This window comes from Leuresthes tenuis, unplaced genomic scaffold (assembly GCF_036924035.1).
Source record: "Leuresthes tenuis unplaced genomic scaffold, fLeuTen1.0.hap1 SCAF_21, whole genome shotgun sequence".
NCBI lineage: Eukaryota > Metazoa > Chordata > Actinopteri > Atheriniformes > Atherinopsidae > Leuresthes > Leuresthes tenuis.
In genome coordinates this window covers 12,330,765-12,347,316 of record NW_027325375.1, presented here as the reverse complement: position 1 = coordinate 12,347,316, position 16,552 = coordinate 12,330,765, and the positions used below count along the sequence as shown (strand labels likewise).

The following is a 16,552-nucleotide window of genomic DNA, read 5'->3' as shown; positions in this document are numbered from 1 at the left end:
CTGGGAAGAAAAGGCTCGAAAGCCCGACTATACACCATCAACAGCTGGAGCGGAGGTGTTCAGCTGCAAGAAGGTCTGAATGTCCATCAATAATTGCTAGAAAACATGGAAGAGAATTTTCGAATATCAAACCGCACATGATCATAATCGGGAGAGGAGGTGTTCAAATGCAAGAAGGTGTGAATGTCCACCCATAATTACTGCAAAATGGGTAAGAAAAGGTACGAATGCCCAACCATACATGATCCTCACAGGGAGCGGAGGTGTTTGGCTGCGACAAGGTGTGTATGTCCACCCATAATTAATGAAAAGCGGGCAACAAGTAGGTTTGAATACCCATCATCAAAAGCAGGAGTGGATGTGTTCGGCTACAAGAAGGTTTGAATGTCTGACCATAGTTTGTAAAAAGCGGGTAGGAAAAGGTTCGAATGCCCGAACATACACCATCATAGGAGGGAGCGGAGGTGTTCCGCTGTAAGAAGGTGTGAATGTCCAACCATAATTGGCAAAAAGCAGGTAAGAAAAGGTTAAAATACCCTATTGTACACAATCAATAGCGGGAGCAGAGTTGTTCCGCTACTAAAAGGTGTGAAAGTCCGACCATGAATTGTAAAAAGCGGGTAAGAAAAGGTGCGAATGCCCGACAATGTATGATCAAAAGAGGGAGTGGAGGTTTTCGGCTGAAAGAAGGTCTGAATGTCCATCCATAATTTGTAAAAATCGGGGAAGAAAAGGCTCGAAAGCCCGACTATACACCATCAACAGCTGGAGCGGAGGTGTTCAGCTGCAAGAAGGTCTGAATGTCCATCAATAATTGCTAGAAAACATGGAAGAGAATTTTCGAATATCAAACCGCACATGATCATAAGCGGGAGAGGAGGTGTTAAAATGCAAAAAGGTGTGAATTTCCACCCATAATTACTGCAAAATGGGTAAGAAAAGGTACGAATGCCCAACCATACATCATCAAAAGCAGGAGTGGATGTGTTCGGCTACAAGAAGGTTTTAATGTCCGACCATAGTTTGTAAAAAGCGGGTTAGAAAAGGTTCGAATGCCCGAACATACACCATCAAAAGAGGGAGCGGAGGTGTTCCGCTGTACGAAGGTGTGAATGTCCGACCATACTTGGTAAAAAGCGGGTAAGAAAAGGTTAAAATACCCGACTGTACACAATCAATAGCGGGAGCGGATGTGTTCGGCTACAAGAAGGTGTGACAGTCCGACCATGGTTTGTAAAAACCGGGGAAGAAAAGGCTCGAAAGCCCGACTATACACCATCAAAAGCGGGAGCGGAGGTGATCGGCTGCAAGTAGGTGTGAATGTTCGACCATAATTTGTAAAAAGTGGGTAAGAAAAGGTTTGAAACCCGACTATATATTAACAAAAGCAGGAGGAGAGGTCTTCGGATAAGAGTGGGTGAGAATTTCCAACCATAATCAATAAAATAAGGTGAAAAAAAAGGTGTGAATACCCCATAGAACACTAAAAGGTGGAGCAGAAGTGTTCGGCTGCAAGAAGGTGTGACTGTTCGACTATATTTGGTGAAAAGCAGGTGAAGCAAGGTCTGAATGCCCAACCTTACATCATCAAAAACGAGATCAGAGGTGTTTGGCTGAAAGAAGGCCATAGTTTGCCAAAAGCGGGTAAGCTGCGAATGACCGACTAAATATCAACAAAAGTGGGGGCGGAGGTCTTCGGATGCAAGTGGGTGTGAATATCCCACCATACAAGTATGGTGGAGAGGAAGCTGTGAATGGCCGACCATAGTAAAAAGCGGGTGAGAAAAGGTGCGAATGTCCAATCATACATGATCAAAACAGGAAGCGGAGGTGTTTGGCTGCGACAAGGTGTGTATGTCCACCCATAATTAATGAAAAGCGGGCAAAGAGTAGGTTTGAATACCCATCATCAAAAGCAGGAGTGGATGTGTTCGGCTACAAGAAGGTTTGAATGTCTGACCATAGTTTGTAAAAAGCGGGTAAGAAAAGGTTCGAGTGCCCGAACATACACCATCAAAAGAGGGAGCGGAGGTGTTCCGCTGTACGAAGGTGTGAATGTCCGACCATACTTGGTAAAAAGCGGGTAAGAAAAGGTTAAAATACCCGACTGTACACAATCAATAGCGGGAGCGGATGTGTTCGGCTACAAGAAGGTGTGACAGTCCGACCATGGTTTGTAAAAAGCGGGTAAGAAAAGGTGCGAATGTCCGACAATGTATGATCAAAAGAGAGAGCGGAGGTTTTCGGATACACGAAGGTTTGAATGTCCTACCATAGTTTGTAAATAGCGGGTAAGAAAAGGTTCGAATGCCCGACTATACACCATAAAAAGCAGGAGCGGAGGTGTTCCCGCTGTAAGACGGTGTGAATGTCCGACCATAGTTGGTAAAAAGCGGGTAAGAAAAGGTTAAAATACCCGACTGTACACAATCAATAGCGGGAGCGGAGGTGTTCCATTACAAGAAGGTGTGAAAGTCCGACCATGGTTTTTAACCAAGTTAAAACTGCTTTGTCCTTCCATATTCATCAATGTCTAGATCGACTTCTACAAAGAAAAACATTGGACTTTTCAGTAGAAGAAGTTGAAATCCATCTACACATTGATAAATATGAAGGACAAAGCAGTTCCCACTTGCCCATAAGAAAATAAGCTTATTCTCGGATTCCTGATCCTTCAGTGTTGCTCTTTCTTCTACTGCAAAATACAATGTTGTTCTTTGTTGAAGTCGATCTAGACATTGATAAATATGAAGGAAAAGGCAGTTTTAACTTGGTTTGAGTGAATGAATTCATTTTATACATAAAATCCGAAATCGTGCAGAACTCATGAAAATAAGCTTATTCTCGGATTCCTAAAACTTTTGATTGGCTCTTTCTTTTACTGCAAAGTACAACGTTGTTTTTTTGTTTAAATCTATCGAGACATTGATAAATATGAAGGTAAAAGCCGTTTTAACATAGTTTGAGTGAAGGAATTGATTTTATAGATAAAATCCCAAATCATGCAGAACTCCTCAAAAGGGGCGTATGGCTTAATCACAAGTGTGGTTCTTTCTCATTCAGGGTAGTATGAGGAAGTTTATGCTTGAAATATATGTAGAAATGGGTACATATGAAGGACAAAGCAGTGTTAACTTAGTTTGAGTGAAGGAATTCATTTTATACATAAAATCCCAAATCATGCAGAACGTATGAAAAGAAGCTTATTCTCGGATTCCTGATCCTTCAGTTTTGCTCTTTCTTCTACTGCAAAATACAATGTTGTTCTTTGTTGAAGTCGATCTAGACATTGATAAATATGAAGGAAAAAGCAGTTTTAACATGGTTTGAGTGAATGAATTCATTTTATACATAAAATCCAAAATCGTGCAGAACTCATGAAAATAAGCTTATTCTCGGATTCCTAAAACTTTTGATTTGCACTTTCTTTTACTGCAAAGTACAACGTTGTTTTTTGTTGAAATCTATCTAGACATTGATAAATACCAGCCGAAACTCTGCTGCCGCTTTTGATAATTTATGGTTGGGCAATCTTACCTTTTCTTACCCGCTTTTTACAAATTATGATCTTACATTCACACCTACTTGGAGTCGAACACCTTCTCATCCACTTATGATCATGTGCGGTTGGGCTTTCGCACCTTTTCTTACCCATTTTTCAGTAATTATGGGTGGACATTCAGACCTTCTTGCAGCCGAAAACCTCCGCTCCTCTTTTGATCATACATTGTCGGGCATTCACACCTTGTCTTACCCGCTTTTTACAAACTTTAGTCGGACATTCAAACCTTCTTGCAGCTGAACCACCTCCGCTCCCTGTTTTGATCATATATGGTCTGGCAATAGTACCTTTTCTTACCCGTTTGTGAGTAATTATGGCTGGACATTCACACCTTCTTGCAGCCGAACACAACCTCTCCCGCTTTTGATGATATATGGTCCGGCATTCTTACCTTTTCTAACACATTTTTCAGCAATTATGGTCGGACATTCACACCTACTCACAGACGAACACCTCCGCTCCCACATTTGACAGTGTATAGTCGGGCATTCTCACCCTTTCTCATCAGCTTTTTGCAAATTATGATCTGATATTCACACCTACTTGCAGTCGAACAGCTCTGCTCCCGCTTTTGATTATGTTCGGTTGGATATTCGAACCTTTTCTTAATGCTTTTTACAAACTTTGGTTGGACGTTCACACCGTCTTGCAGCCGAACACCTCCGCTTCCGCTTTTGATGGTGTATAGTTGGGCATTCGAGCCTTTTCTTACCCACCTATTACTTACTATGGTTGGACATTCAAACCTTCTTGTAGCCGAACACATCCGCTCCTGCTTTTGATGATGTATGATTTGGCATTCGCACCTTTTCTTACCCATTTTTCAGTAATTATTGGTCGGACATTCAGACCTTCTTGCACCTGAACACCTCTGCTCCCGCTTTTGATGGTGTATAGTCTGGCTTTCGAGCCTTTTCTTCCCCGATTTTTACAAATTATGGTTGGACATTCAGACCTTGCAGCCGAAAACCTCCGCTCCCTCTTTTGATCATACATTGTCGGGCATTCGCCCCTTGTCTTACACGGTTTTTACAAACTTTAGTCAGACATTCACACCTTGCAGCTGAACCACCTCCATTCCCTGTTTTGATCATGTGTGGTCTGGAAATACTACCTTTTCTTCCCCCGTTTGTGAGTAATTATGGCTGGACATTCACACCTACTTGCAGCCGAAAAACCACCTCTCCCGCTTTTGATGATGTATTGCCCGGCATTCTAGTCTTTTCTATCACATTTTTCAGCAATTATGATCTGACATTCACACCTACTTGCAGTCGAACAACTCTGCTCCCGCTTTTGATTATGTTCGGTTGGATATTCAAACCTTTTCTTAACTGCTTTTTACAAACTATGGTCGGACGTTCACACGTTCTTGCAGCCGAACACCCCGGCTTCCGCTTTTGATGGTATATATTCGGGTATTCGAACCTTCTCTTACCCGCTTTTTACAAACCATGGTTGGACTTTCATACCTTCTTGTAGCCGAACAACTCCACTCCTGCTTTTGATGATTTATGGTTGGACATTCGCATCTTTTCCTACCCATTTTTCAGTAATTATGGGTGGATATTCACATCTTCTTGCAGCTGAACACCTCCTCTCCCGCTAATGATCATGTAAGGTTTGATATTCGAAAATTTTCTTTCATGTTTTAAAGCAATTATTAATGGACATTCACACCTACTTGCAGCCGAACACCACCTCTCCCGCTTTTGATGATGTATGGACCGGCATTCTTACCTTTTCTAACACATTTTTCAGCAATTATGGTTGGAGAATCACACCTACTCACAGCCGAACAACTCCGCTCCCGCATTTGATGGTGTATAGTCGGGATTTCTCACCCTTTCTCATCAGCTTTTTGCAAATTATTCTCTGACATTCACACCTACTTGCAGTCGAACAGCTCTGCTCCCGCTTTTGATTATGTTTGGTTAGATATTCGAACCTTTTCTTAACTGCTTTTTTACAAACTTTGGTCGGACGTTCACACCTTCTTGCAGCCGAACACCTACGCTTCCGGTTTTGATAGTGTATTTTCGGGCATACGAACCTTTTCTTACCCGCTTTTTACAAACCATGGTCGGACTTTCACACCTTCTCTTAGCTGAACAACTCCGCTCCCTCTTTTGATTGTGTACAGTCGGGTATTTTACCCTTTTCTTACCTGCTTTTTACCAACTATGATCGGACATTCACACCGTCTTACAGCGGAACACCTCCGCTCCCTCTTTGATGGTGTATGTTCGGGTATTCAAACCTTTTCTTACCCGCTTTTTCCAAACTATGGTCGGCTATTCACAGCTTCCTCTCCACCATACTTGTATGGTTGGATATTCACACCCACTTGCATCCGAAGACCTCTGCCCCAAATTTTGTTGATATTTAGTCGGACATTCGCACCTTACCCGCTTTTGGCAAACTATGGCCTTCTTGCAGCCAAACACCTCTGATCTCGCTTTTGATGATGTAAGGTTGGGCATTCAGACCTTGCTTCACCTGCTTTTCACCAAATATAGTCGGACATTCACACCTTCTTGCAGCCGAACACTTCCGCTTTTAGTGTTCTATGAGGCATTCACATATTTTTTTTCACCGTATTTTATAGATTATGGTTGGAAATTCTCACCCACTCTCATCCGAAGACCTCTCCTCCCGCTTTTGTTAATATATAGTCGGGCATTCGAACCTTTTCTTACCCGCTTTTTACAAATTATGGTCGAACATTCACACCTACTTGCAGCTGAATACTTCCGCTCCACCTTTTAGGTATGTATGGTTGGCATTTGCACCTCTTTTTATACTGATTGCTGAAGATTAAGTTGTTCTTTCTCAAACTACAAATTTTTTTTAATTGTTGTAACTTGATTTGAAGTGGATAAATAAGGAGGACAAACAGTTTTAAGTCAGGCTGATAGAAGGAATTAATTTTATAGCAAAATCTGTATTTCGTCATATGTCGAGAGATGCTTATTGCTGAAGAAGTTCTTTCTCATAATACAAAGTTTGTTGTTTATTGTTGAAACTTCATCAGAAGTGAAGAAATAAATGAATGCCTATCAACAAATGTGGGATCTAAACTCTAGTGCTTCCTCTAAAATAATTTCCTTTCTCAATTTAGAAATGTGTGTGTGTAAGTCACAACACCCGTGACACCAAAACGGCTTTCTTTTCTCTACACTCTGCACTATGAGCACACACACCAAATCAGAAAGGCTTTTTTCTCTCTTTTCTACATTATGGACAGTGGGGACACAAAACCGCTCTCTCTCTTTTTTTTTTTTTATCGTGTGCCAGGGCGTTGTCTCACGTATTAGATTATGCTTAAGATACGAATGGGTTTATCAGTCACATCAGAATCCATACATACTGATCCTCCCGTAATAAAATGGTCGGATCTTATCAAACACACTTTGTTTCTTGTGACAATCAAGTCAGCGAAACAGCGTATACACGTCAAGACACTGAATCAAGTTTGCCACAAGAACTCATAAGTTTGGCAGTATTGCTCTGCCGTCAGCAATCATACACCCATTTTATTTTCGTGAGACATGTGCAAGCACCTGTTCATCTACTGTTCTATCACTATGAATTAGTGATCTATTATCAATAAGGATACTTCTACAACTACTATCAAAGTATGTCCGGACTTCTTATGTTGTCAGTTGCTATATATGAATAAGTGGGTAGCTACTGACAAGCATTAAGCATGTCACACAGCACAAACATATAACATTTCAGGACACACCACACAGTTAACAACCACAGTGAAGCGTGTCAAAGCCCAAACATGTAACATTCAACAGGACACTTACACAACACATTCAAATCAAACAGTCAGACAACATACAAGAACATATACCCCAGCCGGCATTGCTCCCTGCCTATTTTCGTACAGCACACTATGTGTGCGCACACCTTTATTCACAAACTCTTCAACTTATACTCTTTTACCGAAGCTGCTACAGCTCGATTGGCCGAATACCCTTAGATCCTATTTCGGTGAATTTGACATCTGCCTTACATGTAACAGATTAGCGGTTTAGCAGTTTTAATTTAGTTTGAGTGAAGGAATTCATTTTATAGCAAAATCCGAAATCTTGAAGAACTCATGAAAGTAAGCTTATTCTCGGATTCCTGAAACTTTAGATTTGCTCTTTCTTTTACTGCAAAGTACAACGTTGTTGTTTTTTTGTTTAAATCTTTCTAGACATGGTAAATATGAAGGACAAAGCAGTTTTAACATAGTTTGAGTGAAGGAATTCATTTTATAGATAAAATCCCAAGAGTCTGCTGAGAAAAGAGAGTGAATGCGAAGTAGACTTTAACACGGCTCTGGGAGCGAGCCGAGTGTGGGCTAACCGGGAGAATTGCTTGAAAGAAACGCGACACCGAATGAGCGGTCAGAACAAAGCCTCAATACGGTGTTCCCGTGGTGTTTTTGTTGCTGCCTTGTCGATTGCACAGGGGCAAGCGTTTCAACCAAGCAACGCTCACCATGGGGAAGGTGGCTATGGCAACTAGCCTGATGCCCTGCTCCCGCAGTGACGGATAATCGTACTCTGGTTTCTCTTCATAACATACAAGTCTTTCGCCTTTTACTAAAGACTTTCGTGGAGAGCAGCACTAATGAGTTGTTTCTATTTTTGGCAGGCTTTACCTTTGCAGGTGAAGCCCTTTCTGTCTGTGCAAAAGAAATCTTGTTACTGTGCAGAGTGACTTCTCTGAGTAGAGTCGCCTTACTTGTTGCGATTGTGCCGATGTTCGAAGCTGGAGTGCAAAGTTGTTGCTTGAATGGTGCTTGCTGGAGCATGCGGGAGTGCAAAGTTATACCATTTAAAAGGGCTGAAGAGTGCTCAGTGCAGCGGGTGGGCGGAGGTGCAACGTGACACTCTGGCCACCTATGGCCATAAAAAGAACACTGCTACAAGTGCGCATTGTGCCAGCAAGGGCCCTCGGACCTGAAACAGTGGACAGTTATCGCTTCTCGGCCTTTTGGCTAAGATCAAGTGTAGTATCTGTTCTTATCAGTTTAATATGTCCTCTATACGAGGACTACATATTAAATGGATTTTTAAGAATAGGAGTTGAAAAAGAAGCTTGCTCCGTTCACTCCAAGCATTGACCCAGTACTGCAGTGCCGCTGGGAACGGTGCGCTCTTCTCTGCTCTTGTGAAAAAGCAAACAGCGGTGCAGGATGGAAGTTTCAGGGAGCCCAAGATGAAACTTTCTTTTAATCTGCTGAGAAAAGAGAGTGAATGCGAAGTAGACTTTAACACAGCTCTGGGAGCGAGCCGAGTGTGGGCTAACCGGGAGAATTGCTTGAAAGAAACACGACACCGAATGAGTGGTCAGAACAAAGCCTCAATACGGTTTTCCCGTGGTGTTTGTGGCTGCCTTGTCTTTTGCACAGAGTAAAAGACAAGGCAGCCATCGAATAGGGCCCAATTGTTCCTACTTGGTCAGCCGAGGAGCAAGGGGGGGGAGCAAGCGTCTCAACCAAGCAAATCTCACCAAGTAGGAACAATCGGGCCCTATTCGATGGCTGCAACACCTGAAAGAGATATTGATGCGAGACCCGATCAAAAGCTTTTTCAAAGTCTAAATTTAAGATGACAAGCCGGGTGTTTCTGTCTCTAGCGTAATCAATGATGTCTCGAATCAGTACGAGGCTGTCGGTGAGTTGTCTCTCTGAGATGGCACAAGCCTGGTCTGGGTGAATTACCTCCTCTAAAACAGAGGACATCCGTGTCGTTAAAACCTTGCTAAAAAGTTTACAGTCAAAGTTTAAAAATGTGATGGGCCTCCAATTCTTTAGGTCAGTCTTATCATTTTTATCAGAAGTGAAGAAATAAATGAATGCCTATCAACAAATGTGGGATCTAAACTCTAGTGCTTCCTCTAAAATAATTTCCTTTCTCAATTTAGAAATGTGTGTGTGTAAGTCACAACGCCCGTGACACCAAAACGGCTTTCTTTTCTCTACACTCTGCACTATGAGCACACACACCAAATCAGAAAGGGTTTTTTCTCTCTTTCCTACATTATGGACTGTGGGGACACAAAACCGCTCTCTCTTTTTTTTTTTATCGTGTGCCAGGGCGTTGTCTGACGTATTAGATTGTGCTTAAGATACGAATGGGTTTATCAGTCACATCAGAATCCATACATACTGATCCTCCCGTAATAAAATGGTCGGATCTTATCAAACACACTTTGTTTCTTGTGACAATCAAGTCAGCGAAACAGCGTATACACGTCAAGACACTGAATCAAGTTTGCCACAAGAACTCATAAGTTTGGCAGTATTGCTCTGCCGTCAGCAATCATACATCCATTTTATTTTCGTGAGACATGTGCAGGCACCTGTTCATCTACTGTTCTATCACTATGAATTAGTTTATCTATTATCAATAAGGATACTTCTACAACTACTCTATCAAAGTATGTCCGGACTTCTTACCTTGTCAGTTGCTATATATGAATAAGTGGGTAGCTACTGACAAGCATTAAGCATGTCACACAGCCCAAACATATAACATTTCAGGACACACCACACAGTTAACAACCACAGTGAAGCGTGTCAAAGCCCAAACATGTAACATTCAACAGGACACTTACACAACACATTCAAATCAAACAGTCAGACAACATACAAGAACATATACCCCAGCCGGCATTGCTCCCTGCCTATTTTCCTACAGCTCACTATGTGTGCGCACACCTTTATTCACAAACTCTTCAACTTATACTCTTTTACCGAAGCTGCTACAGCTCGATTGGCCGAATACCGAATAATCCTAATTCGGTGAATTTGACATCTGCCTTACATGTAACAGATTAGCGGTTTAGCAGTTTTAATTTAGTTTGAGTGAAGGAATTCATTTTATAGCAAAATCCGAAATCGTGAAGAACTCATGAAAGTAAGCTTATTCTCGGATTCCTGAAACTTTAGATTTGCTATTTCTTTTACTGCAAAGTACAACGTTGGTTTTTTTGTTTAAATCTTTCTAGACATGGTAAATATGAAGGACAAAGCAGTTTTAACATAGTTTGAGTGAAGGAATTCATTTTATTGATAAAATCCCAAGAGTCTGCTGAGAAAAGAGAGTGAATGCGAAGTAGACTTTAACACGGCTCTGGGAGCGAGCCGAGTGTGGGCTAACCGGGAGAATTGCTTGAAAGAAACGCGACACCGAATGAGCGGTCAGAACAAAGCCTCAATACGGTTTTCCCGTGGTGTTTTTGTTGCTGCCTTGTCTTTTGCACAGAGTAAAAGACAAGGCAGCCATCGAATAGGGCCCGATTGTTCCTACTTGGTCAGCCGAGGAGCAAGGGGGGGGGGGGGGGGGCAAGCGTCTCAACCAAGCAAAGCTCACCATGGGGAAGGTGGCTATGCCAGCTAGCCTGATGCCCTGCTCCCGCAGTGACGGATAATCGTACTCTGGTTTCTCTTCATAACGTACAAGTCTTTCGCCTTTTACTAAAGACTTCTGTGGAGAGCAGCACTAATGAGTTGTTTCTATTTTTGGCAGGCTTTACCTTTGCGGGTGAAGCCCTTTCTGTCTGTGCAAAAGAAATCTTGTTACTGTGCAGAGTGACTTCTCTGAGTAGAGTCGCCTTACTTGTTGCGACTGTGCCGATGTTCGAAGCTGGAGTGCAAAGTTGTTGCTTGAATGGTGCTTGCTGGAGCGTGCGGGAGTGCAAAGTTATACCATTTAAAAGGGCTGAAGAGTGCTCAGTGCAGCAGGTGGGCGGAGGTGCAAAGTGACACTCTGGCCACCTATGGCCATAAAAAGAACAGGGGTGTTAGCGGATAAGTGCGCATTGTGCCAGGAAGGGCCCTCGGACGTGAACCAGTGGACAGTTGTCGCTTCTCGGCCTTTTGGCTAAGATCAAGTGTAGTATCTGTTCTTATCAGTTTAATATCTGATATGTCCTCTATACGAGGACTACATATTAAATGGATTTTTAGCAATAGGAGTTGAAAAATTAGCTTGCTCCGTTCACTCCAAGCATTGACCCCGTACTGCAGTGCCGCTGGGAACGGTGCACTCTTCTCTACTCTTGTGAAAAAGCAAACAGCGGTGCAGGGTGCAAGTTTCAGGGAGCCCAAGATGAAACTTTCTTTTAGTCTGCTGAGAAAAGAGAGTGAATGCGAAGTAGACTTTAACACGGCTCTGGGAGCGAGCCGAGTGCGGGCTAACCGGGAGAGTTGCTTGAAAGAAACGCCATACCAAATGAGCGGTCAGAACAAAGCCTCAATACGGTGTTCCCGTTGTGTTTTTGTTGCTGCCGCTGTTTGCTTTTTCACAAGAGCGCACCTGTTGAGGGGGGGCCTGGGGGGGCCTGGGTGATGGTGGGTCTCAGGCCCGGGCTGCTGCGACTGGTGTGACCGGGTGGTTTGTTTGTTTGTTTTTTGTTGTTGTTTGTTTGTTTTTTGTAGAGGTCCTCCAGAGTGGGGTTGGGTTGAGTGGGGTGGGGCGGGATGGGTACCTTCTGGGGGTACAGTAGCTCCCAGAATATGGTCGCTGCAGGCCCCGAGCCTGGTGGACATCAGGCCCTCCTGTCCTGTGTTGGCTCCCTGGTAGCGGGGATGCCTATTGCAGCCAGTCCCTGGCTGCCCCCAGTGTATATCCCCATACCCCTCTCCCTTCTGGCTCCTGTTTACAGCACACACTCACACATGAAGGGTTTTGGGGGCGTGTGTGTTCGGTGGGGTGTAGTGGACTCTGCAGTAGTTGCCCTCTGCAGTTCCCACCCCTGTTTTAATTACACCTTAGACATTACTACTTATCAAACACACTCACACACACACATTAGGTCTTGGGGGGTGGTTACACTGAGTGGCATCTGGTGGGCGGGGCTCTTTGGGTATGTAGGCTGCCCAGAGGGCCACGCTCCCAGTTCTACAAGTTTGGCTGCCCCTCAATTTTAATTGCTCACTATTAGAAAATATTGAAGAGCCAGAAGGGTGAGGGGAGGGGTCTTCTTCGCACACCCCTGCTTCCTGGTTGCTGCTCGGGGCGGGAGGGGCCAGGAGGATTAATTAATTGTTCTGCTGGTTTGGGGTCTGTGGTGGCTGGGGGGCTGCTGGCCCCCTGGTGTGCCCGCTGCACTACACCCCAGCGGAGTCGAGGGAGGGAGGACGTGTGGATGTATGGGACATGAAAGTGTGTGTGGTAATGATTGGGCCTGGATCTTGGACTTGCTGTCGCCTGGCCTGCCTGTGCTTCTCCCGATGGGGGGGGCGGCGTGGCCTCTCTCCGCTGCTCGCGACTTCACCCACCTGTGGGCACGTCTTGACTCCCAGGGCACTTGGCCAGGGGTGCTGGGGCAGGCACTGACCCACTGTGTGGCTGTCTGGGGCGCTTGGCCCTCCTGGGTATTGGGTGGGGCCTCTGCCGGGGGGTTTGGGGGCGCTCGGGCTCCTGGGGCCCGGATCCAGTGCACGGCCCATGTCTGGGCGGCTGGGGCCTGGCGACGTCGGTGGGCTGTTGCCCCTGGCTCCCGGAAGGCCTCTGCCCTATGCTTATGGGGGCTCTTTCCGGGGGCTTCCTCTGTAGTCTTCTGGGTGGATGCGTGGTTGCCCCTGCGGTGGGCTTCCTGGGTTCTGTGCTCTGTGGGGGCTGCTGGTGGCCTGGGTCTTGTGGCCCTCTCTGCCTGCTTCTGATTGCTTGGGGGGGCTGTGGATTGTGGCCCTGTACGCTTATACACTCATAACTAAGCACGGTTATCATGTAGGTCCTGTGCCATGGGTGTTGCATGTTCTCACACACACACAACCACATTCATTAGTCCAGTAGCATGGTCGCTAAGGAGTTGATGTATTATCATGTCGTCTCAGGTCATCTATATCCATGCGATGTATGTTCTGTTTTTCTCTTCTTTCCTCTTCTTCTTCTTCTTCTTTCCTTGTCCCCCGGTCCGGTTCAGTTCTATTACATGTCATATATTGTAAACAGAAATAAATATATTTATTATATATATAAAAATCATATTTACCATGTCTTGAAAGATTTAAACAAAAAAACCAACGTTGTACTTTGCAGTAAAAGAAATAGCAAATCTAAAGTTTCAGGAATCCAAGAATAAGCTTACTTTCATGAGTTCTTCACGATTTCGGATTTTGCTATAAAATGAATTCCTTCACTCAAACTAAATTAAAACTGCTAAACCGCTAATCTGTTACATGTAAGGCAGATGTCAAAATTTCCGACCATAATGTATAAAATGCGGTGAAAAAAAGGTGTGATAGAACACTAAAAGGTGGAGCGGAAGTGTTCGGCTGCAAGAAGGTGTGAATGTCCGACTATATTTGGTGAAAAGCAGGTGAAGCAAGGTCTGAATGCCAAACCTTACATCATCAAATGCGAGATCAGAGGTGTTTGGCTGCAAGAAGGCCATAGTTTGCCAAAAGCGGGTAAGGTGCGAATGTCCGACTAAATATCAAAAAAATTTGGGGCAGAGGTCTTCAAATGCAAGTGGGTGTGAATATCCAACCATACAAGTATGGTGGAGAGGAAGCTGTGAATAGCCGACCATAGTTTGGAAAAAGCGGGTAAGAAAAGGTTTGAATACCCGAACATACACCATCAAAAGAGGGAGCGGAGGTTTTCGGATACAAGAAGGTTTGAATGTCCCACCATAGTTTGTAAAAACCGGGTAAGAAAAGGTTCGAATGCCCGACTATACACCATCAAAAGCGGGAGCAGAGGTGTTCCGCTGTAAGACGGTGTGAATGTCCGACCATAGTTGGTAAAAAGCGGGTAAGAAAAGGTTAAAATACCCGACTGTACACAATCAATAGCGGGAGCGGAGTTGTTCGGCTACTAAAAGGTGTGAAAGTCCGACCCTGGTTTGTAAAAAGCGGGTAAGAAAAGGTTCGAATGCCCGAACATACACCATCAAAAGAGGGAGCGGAGGTGTTCCGCTGTAAGACGGTGTGAATGTCCGATCATAGTTGGTAAAAAGCGGGTAAGAAAAGCTTAAAATACCCGACTGTACACAATCAAAAGAGGGAGCGGAGTTGTTCAGCTAAGAGAAGGTGTGAAAGTCCGACAATGGTTTGTAAAAAGCGGGTAAGAAAAGGTTCGTATGCCCGAATATACACTATCAAAACCGGAAGTGTAGGTGTTCGGCTGCAAGAAGGTGTGAACGTCCGACCAAAGTTTGTAAAAAAGAAGTTAAGAAAAGGTTCGAATATCTAACCAAACATAATCAAAAGCGGGAGCAGAGCTGTTCGACTGCAAGTAGGTGTGAATATCAGAGAATAATTTGCAAAAAGCTGATGAGAAAGGGTGAGAAATCCCGACCATACACCATCAAATGCGGTAGCCTAGTTGTTCGGCTGTGAGTAGGTGTGAATCTCCAACCATAATTGCTGAAAAATGTGTTAGAAAAGGTAAAAATGCCGGTCCATACATCATCAAAATCGGGAGAGGTGGTGTTCAGCTGCAAGAAGGTCTAAATGTCCATCAATAATTGCTAGAAAACATGAAAGAAAATTTTCGAAAACCAAACCACACATGATCATAAGTCGGAGAGGAGGTGTTCAGCTGCAAGAAGGTGTGAATGTCCACCCATAATACCTGAAAAATGGGTAAAAAAAAGGTGCGAATGCCCAACCATACATCATCAAAAGCAGGAGTGCATGTGTTCGGCTACAAGAAGGTGTGAACGTCCAACCAAAGTTTGTAAAAAGCAGTTAAGAAAAGGTTCGAATATCCAACCGAACATAATCAAAAGCGGGAGCAGAGCTGTTCGACTGCAAGTAGGTGTGAATGTCAGATCATAATTGCTGAAAAATGTGATAGAAAATACTAGAATGCCGGACAATACATCATCAAAAGCGGGAGAGGTGGTTTTTCGGCTGCAAGTAGGTGTGAATGTCCAGCCATAATTACTCACAAACGGGGGAAGAAAAGGTAGTATTGCCAGACCATATATGATCAAAACAGGGAATGGAGGTGGTTCAGCTGCAAGGTGTGAATGTCTGACTAAAGTTTGTAAAAACCGTGTAAGACAAGGGGCGAATGCCCGACAATGTATGATCAAAAGAGGGAGCGGAGGTTTTCGGCTGCAAGGTCTGAATGTCCAACCATAATTTGTAAAAATCGGGGAAGAAAAGGCTCGAAAGCCCGACTATACACCATCAAAAGCGGGAGCAGAGGTGTTCAGGTGCAAGAAGGTCTGAATGTCCGACCAATAATTACTGAAAAATGGGTAAGAAAAGGTGCGAATGCCAAATCATACATCATCAAAAGCAGGAGCGGATGTGTTCGGCTACAAGAAGGTTTGAATGTCCAACCATAGTAAGTAATAGGTGGGTAAGAAAAGGCTCGAATGCCCGACTATACACCATCAAAAGCGGAAGCGGAGGTGTTCGGCTGCAAGACGGTGTGAACGTCCGACCAAAGTTTGTAAAAAGCATTAAGAAAAGATTCGAATATCCAACCAAACATAATCAAAAGCGGGAGCAGAGCTGTTCGACTTCAAGTAGGTGTGAATATCAGATCATAATTTGCAAAAAGCTGATGAGAAAGGGTGAGAATGCCCAACTATACACTATCAAATGTGGGAGCGGAGGTGTTCGTCTGTGAGTAGGTGTGAATGTCCGACCATAATTGCTGAAAAATGTGTTAGAAAAGGTAAGAAGGCCGGACCATATATCATCAAAAGCAGGAGAGGTTGTGTTCAGCTGCAAGAAGGTGTGAATGTCCAGCCATAATTACTCACAAACGGGTAAGAAAAGGTACTATTGCCAGACCATATATGATCAAAACAGGGAGCGGAGGTGGTTCAGCTGCAAGAAGGTTTGAATGTCCGACTAAAGTTTGTAAAAAGCGGGTAAGACAAGGTGTGAATGCCCGACAATGTATGATCAAAAGAGGAGCGGAGGTTTTCGGCTGCAAGAAGGTCTGAATGTCCACCCATAATTACTGAAAAATGGGTAAGAAAAGGTGCGAAAGGTGCACATGATCATAAGTG

The 16,552-nt window shown here is 44.0% G+C and overlaps 4 non-coding genes across 4 annotated transcripts; all 4 read left to right on the top strand.

The window, feature by feature from the left end:
* The first annotated feature begins 8,119 nt into the window (after window positions 1-8,119).
* On the top strand, window positions 8,120-8,233 carry LOC140280607 (U5 spliceosomal RNA). Its single transcript, XR_011909548.1, has one exon. It is a non-coding gene; the product is annotated as a U5 spliceosomal RNA (small nuclear RNA).
* Window positions 8,234-8,541: 308 nt separating this feature from the next.
* Window positions 8,542-8,725, top strand: LOC140280469 (U2 spliceosomal RNA). The gene has a single exon (XR_011909433.1). It is a non-coding gene; the product is annotated as a U2 spliceosomal RNA (small nuclear RNA).
* A 2,276-nt stretch (window positions 8,726-11,001) lies between these two features.
* LOC140280583 (U5 spliceosomal RNA) lies at window positions 11,002-11,115 on the top strand. Its single transcript, XR_011909525.1, has one exon. It is a non-coding gene; the product is annotated as a U5 spliceosomal RNA (small nuclear RNA).
* A 316-nt stretch (window positions 11,116-11,431) lies between these two features.
* Window positions 11,432-11,622, top strand: LOC140280593 (U2 spliceosomal RNA). The gene has a single exon (XR_011909534.1). It is a non-coding gene; the product is annotated as a U2 spliceosomal RNA (small nuclear RNA).
* The last annotated feature ends 4,930 nt before the right edge of the window (window positions 11,623-16,552 follow it).